The sequence below is a fragment of the Copadichromis virginalis genome, linkage group LG5, assembly GCF_057382275.1.
Source record: "Copadichromis virginalis isolate Kocher_CV1m ecotype Utaka linkage group LG5, C_Virginalis_male_GT1.1, whole genome shotgun sequence".
In the NCBI taxonomy this organism is placed as follows: Eukaryota; Metazoa; Chordata; class Actinopteri; order Cichliformes; family Cichlidae; genus Copadichromis; species Copadichromis virginalis.
In genome coordinates this window covers 29603524-29609801 of record NC_140622.1, presented here as the reverse complement: position 1 = coordinate 29609801, position 6278 = coordinate 29603524, and the positions used below count along the sequence as shown (strand labels likewise).

The following is a 6278-nucleotide window of genomic DNA, read 5'->3' as shown; positions in this document are numbered from 1 at the left end:
GTGTAATCTCCCTGTGTTCTCTGAGTGTATTTAAGTTGTATTTTCTGTCTTGGTAATGGCTGGTTCGTCTGTGTTGTTTCCCCTTGGTCTCCCTGCGTCTTCCCGTATGTATTTCTCCGGACCTCCCTGCATCCTCATTCTGGTTTGTCTTCTTAGTTTACCCAGTTTAGGTCTCCAGTTTCATGTTTTGTCGCCACCGCTGTTTGTACTTACCCACCACTGTAAATAAACACTCACCTGCACCAGAGCTGCTGCCTTTTTGGTCCTTTCCTACAATCCCACACGGCTTGCCTCCGGCAATCCGTGACAGTACGAACCAGCCACCATGGACCCTGCAGCAGTAAATCCGTCCGAGGAGCTCCGGGACGACGTTACATATAACGTGGAGATTCTCCTCGGGCTGTGGCTTGAAAACCCTCCAGAGGAGCTTCGCCGCGCCGTGGAAAGTCGGCTACAACGGCTCTTTTCCGGCCTGCCATGGCTCCTAACTTCGCTTCCTCCGACCATGCAGGCTTTTCTCCGGCTCACACCCCACCTTCTCTCAGCCACTCCTGCCTCGCTGCCCGACTCGCCGGATGTGGTCTTGCCCGGCCCGTCGGAGCCATCTGCGGGGAAGAAACGCCGATCGCGCCGCGGGCGCGCCACCCCACAGCCCGACGTTCGGACTTCTAATTCGCTGGCTGTGGTGAGTGAGGACTCTGTGTCGGTTCCAGACTTTGTGACTGTTCATTCAGGGGCTGTGTTTTGTGTGGCGGATGTCAACGCGAGCTGCTTATCGCCTGTGCAGCTACCGGCAGCTCAGTTAGCTCAGTTAGCTCCCCCGCAGCCTCTCTCAGCTCAGTTAGCTCCCCCGCAGCCTCTCTCAGCTCAGTTAGCTCCCCCGCAGCCTCTTTCAGCTCAGTTAGCTCCCCCGCAGCCACCCTCAGCTCAGTTAGCTCCCCCGCAGCCTCTCTCAGTTCAGTTTCCAGAGCCTCCCTCAGTTCAGTTTCCAGAGCCTCCCTCAGTTCAGTTTCCAGAGCCTGCCTCAGTTCAGTTTCCAGAGCCTCCCTCAGTTCAGTTTCCAGAGCCTCCCTCAGTTCAGTTTCCAGAGCCTCCTGTAGCGCAGGCCCCAGTAGCTCCAGTGCCGCCTGTAGCGCAGGCCCCAGTAGCTCCAGTGCCGCCTGTAGCGCAGGCCCCAGTAGCTCCAGTGCCCCCGCTACCCGTAGCTCTGGCTCCAGTATCATCGGCTTCACTCATTCACTCCGTGCAGGGAGAAAGTTTAATTTCACCTCAAGGTGCTTTTCATGGTTCAGCCGCCATTGGCACAGTTTGCCGCTCCAGGGCCTCCCCAGAGGCTAGGTCTCAGTCCCCAGCTGATTCTGGACCCCTGAAGTCTAAGCAGCTACATGAGAACTGCGCCATATCAGCATTGCCTGTGCAGAGCCCGTGCTCAGTGCATTGCCAGTTGCCTTCGTGTTTGCCAGAGGACTCCATGACTGCTGGCTTAGTGATGACTTCTGCTGGAGGGTCCGAGGGACCGCTCCGGCCTTCGTCTCGTGTCTCCGCTGGAGGGTCCAACGGACCGCTCCGGCCTTTGTTTCCTGTTTCCGCTGGAGGGTCCAAGGGACCGCTCCGGCCTTTGTCTCCTGTTTCAGCTGGGGGGCCCGAGGTGCCCGTCCAGCAGCCTTCCTCGTCAGCTGGTGGTTCCGGAGAACCACACCAGCCTCATGCCACGTCAGCTGGAGGGCCCGAGGAGCCCGTCCAGCAGCCTTCCTCGTCAGCTGGTGGTTCCGGAGAACCACGCCAGCCTCATGCCTCGTCGGCTGGAGGGTCCGAGGGGCCCGTTCAGCCTCCTGTCTCCGCTGGAGGGTCCGAGGAGCCCGTCCAGCCCCCTGCTGCAGCTTCGTCATCCTCGTCTGGTCCAGCTTCGTCATCCTCGTCTGGTCCAGCTTCGTCATCCTCGCCTGGTCCAGCTTCATCCGAGTCATCATCCTCGTCTGGTCCAGCTTCGTCCGTGTCTTCACCCTCGTCTGGTCCAGCTTCGTCCGTGTCTTCACCCTCGCCCGGTCCGGCCTCTGCCTGTGCTTCGCCCGGTCCGGCCTCTGCAGCCATCGCCTGAGTCGCCGCCGTTGCCTTCCGCACGGCCGGCCCCCGGACCGCCGTCGCCTGAGTGGCCGCCGTTGCCTTCCGCACGGCTGGCCCCCGGACCGCCGACGCCTGAGTGGCCGCCGTTGCCTTCCGCAAGGCCGGCCCCCCGAACTGTGTCCACGTCGCCGCCGTTGCCGTCCGCGCGGTCGGCCCCCCGAACTGTGTCCACGTCGCTGCCGTTGCCGTCCCCGGCCGGCCCCCTGAACTGTTTTGGACTCCTGTGCTGTCGGCCCCCTGAGCTCTTCTGTTTTGAACTCTGTTTTTTCCTGTGTTCTGGTGTGCTTCGTTTCTTTTGTTTTTGGACTCGTTTTTTTGTTTTTGTCTTTTTGCCTTCTGGTGCTCCGGTTTTGTTTTGCTTCGGGCCCTCCTTCCTGGGCCCCCGCCGCCCGCCCTGGTCGGGTTGTTTTCTGTTTTTTCTGGCTGTTTTGTTTCTTGTTGGGCTGTCTGGGGCCAGCCTTTGAGGGGGGGGGGGGGGGGGGGTACTGTCATGATCCTGGGTCCTTTTGACCCAGCGTTTTGTGTTTTCTCTTCGCGATTTTGGTTCTGTTCTCTAATTGGTGTTTACCCTGTTCCCCCCCGTGTGTTCCTGTTTTATTGTGAAGGTCTGCGTCTTATGTGAGTGTTTTCAGTTTGCCTCCCTGGTCTCGTCATGTTAATCACTCCCAGCTGTGTCTCCCACCTGTGTGTAATCTCCCTGTGTTCTCTGAGTGTATTTAAGTTGTATTTTCTGTCTTGGTAATGGCTGGTTCGTCTGTGTTGTTTCCCCTTGGTCTCCCTGCGTCTTCCCGTATGTATTTCTCCGGACCTCCCTGCATCCTCATTCTGGTTTGTCTTCTTAGTTTACCCAGTTTAGGTCTCCAGTTTCATGTTTTGTCGCCACCGCTGTTTGTACTTACCCACCACTGTAAATAAACACTCACCTGCACCAGAGCTGCTGCCTTTTTGGTCCTTTCCTACAATCCCTCCGGCAATCCGTGACACTATGTTCCTCACTCCGTCAGGTCCCAGGTTCTGCAGTGGGCCCACACAGCCCGGTTCACCTGCCATCCAGGTATTCATCGCACCATCAAATTTCTCCAACGGTACTTCTGGTGGCCCTCACTCACCCAAGGAAGCTAAAGCTTCCTCACAATATGAGAATCCATGATGTCTTCCATGTTACACAAATAAAACCGGTCCAGTCCTCTGTGCCCTCCTTCCAGGCCCCCTCCTCCCGCCCGGCTCGTGGATGGGTTGCCAGCACACTCCATCACTCGCATCATGGACTCACGGCGCCGGGGGCGTGGCTGTCAGTACCTGGTGGACTGGGCAGGCTATGGCGTGGAGGAACGCTCCTGGGTCCCGTTCTGGATAAGAACATGGTTCGGGAGTTTCACCGCCTGCATCCGGACAAGCCTGGTGGGTTGCCGGAAGGCTCCTGTTGAGGGGGGGGGGGGGTACTGTCATGGTCCCCGCACCTCGCGACATGACGTTGTTTTGTTTATTCTCTCTCTCGCCTCTGCTCTCTCTTTCTCTCTCGCTCTCTCCCGCTCTCTCTTTCTCCTGCCGGGGCGCAGCTCAGTGCAGGCTCCCGCCCCTGGCCCACGGACCTGGGGATGATCAGCACACCTGCCGCTGATTATGAATTAGAGTGCTACTTAAGATGGCGGACCTGCTCTACTCGTCGCTGGATCGTTGAGCCATCAGCGTCAGTCGTCCTGCAACCTGCAAGTTTAATTCGTGAGTCCGCCTGAACCTGGAAACTAACTGATTATCTGTATGTGTGTAGATTCCCCCTGGACCCGTTCCCTGTGCACTGTGACTGAGTGTGAGCCTGAGTGGTGGTGGAGAGAAGAGGAGCTGTTTGTGTTTAAGGAAGCCGTGTGGAAATCTTCCCCCTTGGACTCCTGCCCCTTTCACTCCTGGACCCTGGAACCCCGGCCCCTTTTCCCCAAACACCTTTGTGTATATATATATTTCACTGTGGAGAGCACTGTAAATAAATTCACTCTTGTTGGAGGGGGTTTGTGGAGGGGTTTGTGGTCTGCTTCGCTAGCCTTGACAAGAACTTTTTTTTCCCTGTGAAGTGACGTGACTTAACTGTAAATCTTAAACACAGATTTTTTTTTATTTTTTTTTAAGTAATTTTCAGGTCTGCTACATAATATTCATCACTTTTATTTCTGAGGGGGGTGAAAAATGAAATTGCTTTCCATGGTCAAAGAAATTGTTTTTACTTTTTCCTTCCCTGGGGCCCAAACTAAAATAGGCAGAGGAGCTTCTATGCCCTCTGCTCAGTCTGTAGCAAATACAAAGGCAAAGGATTTTGCAATTGAAAAGCTGAAAACTTTCTTTTGTTCCATCCATCATTTTATTGTTTTACTTTTCTGCAGTCAAAATGTTTTCAATCATTTTGGCCCATAACATGTTACTCTTTGCCAATATACTGCTATTGTGTTTTCCACTTAATAAAACCTGTTTCTGTAGACTAAATTTAGAGGCAAAATGTCCTACATTCATCTTTTTCGTATATTTTCTTCTTATTGTTATTATTTCTAGGATATTGTGCAATATAGATGTTATATAGCCTACTTGTGTTTAAAGAGCTGGAAAATCTGAACAGTGATCACATGCAAAGAATACAATCAACTACAAAGAAACACAGTTCCTGAGTTCTGATCTTCCTTGGATTTTCCTCATAGCTTAGTCTAGTGGTTTATTGTGTTCTGTCATGGTTTGGTTGTGTATCTTGTGGATTTGAACCTAAATCCAGGACTCAGTAGAAAGGACATAGACTAAAAATTCAGCTTTAACACTGTCAGCTCAAAGAGAATACAGAAAGTCCAAAACCTTTTTTGAAGCGGAGAATCTGAATACCAGAAATCTTATAAAACTTGGGGAAAGGTGACACACAGCAATGAAGGATGACATGACAATGGAAAAGGGGAGAGTAAGACAAAATATACACACACAAGATAATGAGGGCAGCGGTAACATGTGGGAACACGACTGAAGACAACTAACACAAAGAGAGAAGAAAAACTCCACAAAAAAGGGAACAATCATCAGTAAAATATAACAGAAGAGAGACACAATTGAATGGGGAGACAAGATTAACTTGAAACAACTAAAAAGGGCAATAAGACAGAAAAAAAGGCAAATACAGAGAAAAAACTGGAGAAACAGAATAGGAACACAAAAAACAAGATCAACTGAATGAACCCAGGCATATCTGGAAGTGAAGCCGAGAACTGAAGGCACAAAATAACACCATAAGCAAATTATGCAACACATCAGGAATTAAACAAGACAGCAGTCAGCTTCTGAATACTATGTAATGTGTTTGTATATTTGTGTTCCTTTAGGGCAAATTAATAGAGTAATAACAATAACTGCAGTTTTGTGTTAACAAAGAGACCCAAAGTCAGACCACAAGAGACACCTAAAGACACATTAAAACAACTCGTGAAGAAGAATTGCAATATTTTTGAAATGGAGACTAGAGAGAAGGGTAATGGGAAATTAGAATGAACCACCAGATTTGAATTTAATATTTGTTAAATATATGGACAAGATTTTTGTAGAGTTTTGTTTTGTTTTCAGTATCCAATGTAGCTTCCAAATGACAGTCTGAGCAGTGTATTTCTACTGGCTCCAGACTGCTTCAACAGTTTCCAAGCCCTGTCGCTATCACTGACAGAGATTGAGTACTTGGACTTTGCTTTGGCCTCTGAATGAGTCCACTGACTGCTTTTGTGAATGAACTCTCTGAGAGAGAGAGAGAGTATGTGTGTGTGTGTGTGTGTGGGGGGGGGGGGGGGGGGGGGTGCAAGGACGGGTTGTACATTGTGAGGAAATTGAGAGGAAAGAAGGCTGGAGAGAGTAAAAGAAAGCTCTTATTGATTTTGCCCAACCAATAAGTTCATTTCAACAAAACCATGATAAGAAGACGTGTGTGACACATTGTATTTCTGTGTGAAAGAGATATAGATGTATGAATGCAGGGATAAAGGATCGAGAAACAGAGATATAATACTACTTCTTTACAATAATATATGGATATCTTATAACTTGGATTTTCCACTCATCATTAACAAAGACATGCCTTGATCTGTTCTAAGACCTCTAGTTTTTGAATTGTTGATTTTATAACTCAGTTCATTAGTCAGTAT

The 6278-nt window shown here is 50.5% G+C and overlaps 1 long non-coding RNA gene across 1 annotated transcript; it reads left to right on the top strand.

Moving 5' to 3' along the window:
• Nucleotides 1-3334: 3334 nt before the first annotated feature.
• LOC146710021 (uncharacterized) lies at nucleotides 3335-5887 on the top strand. The gene is made up of 3 exons (XR_014920660.1): nucleotides 3335-3525; nucleotides 3684-3814; nucleotides 3896-5887. It is a non-coding gene; the product is annotated as an uncharacterized LOC146710021 (long non-coding RNA).
• Nucleotides 5888-6278: the final 391 nt, after the last annotated feature.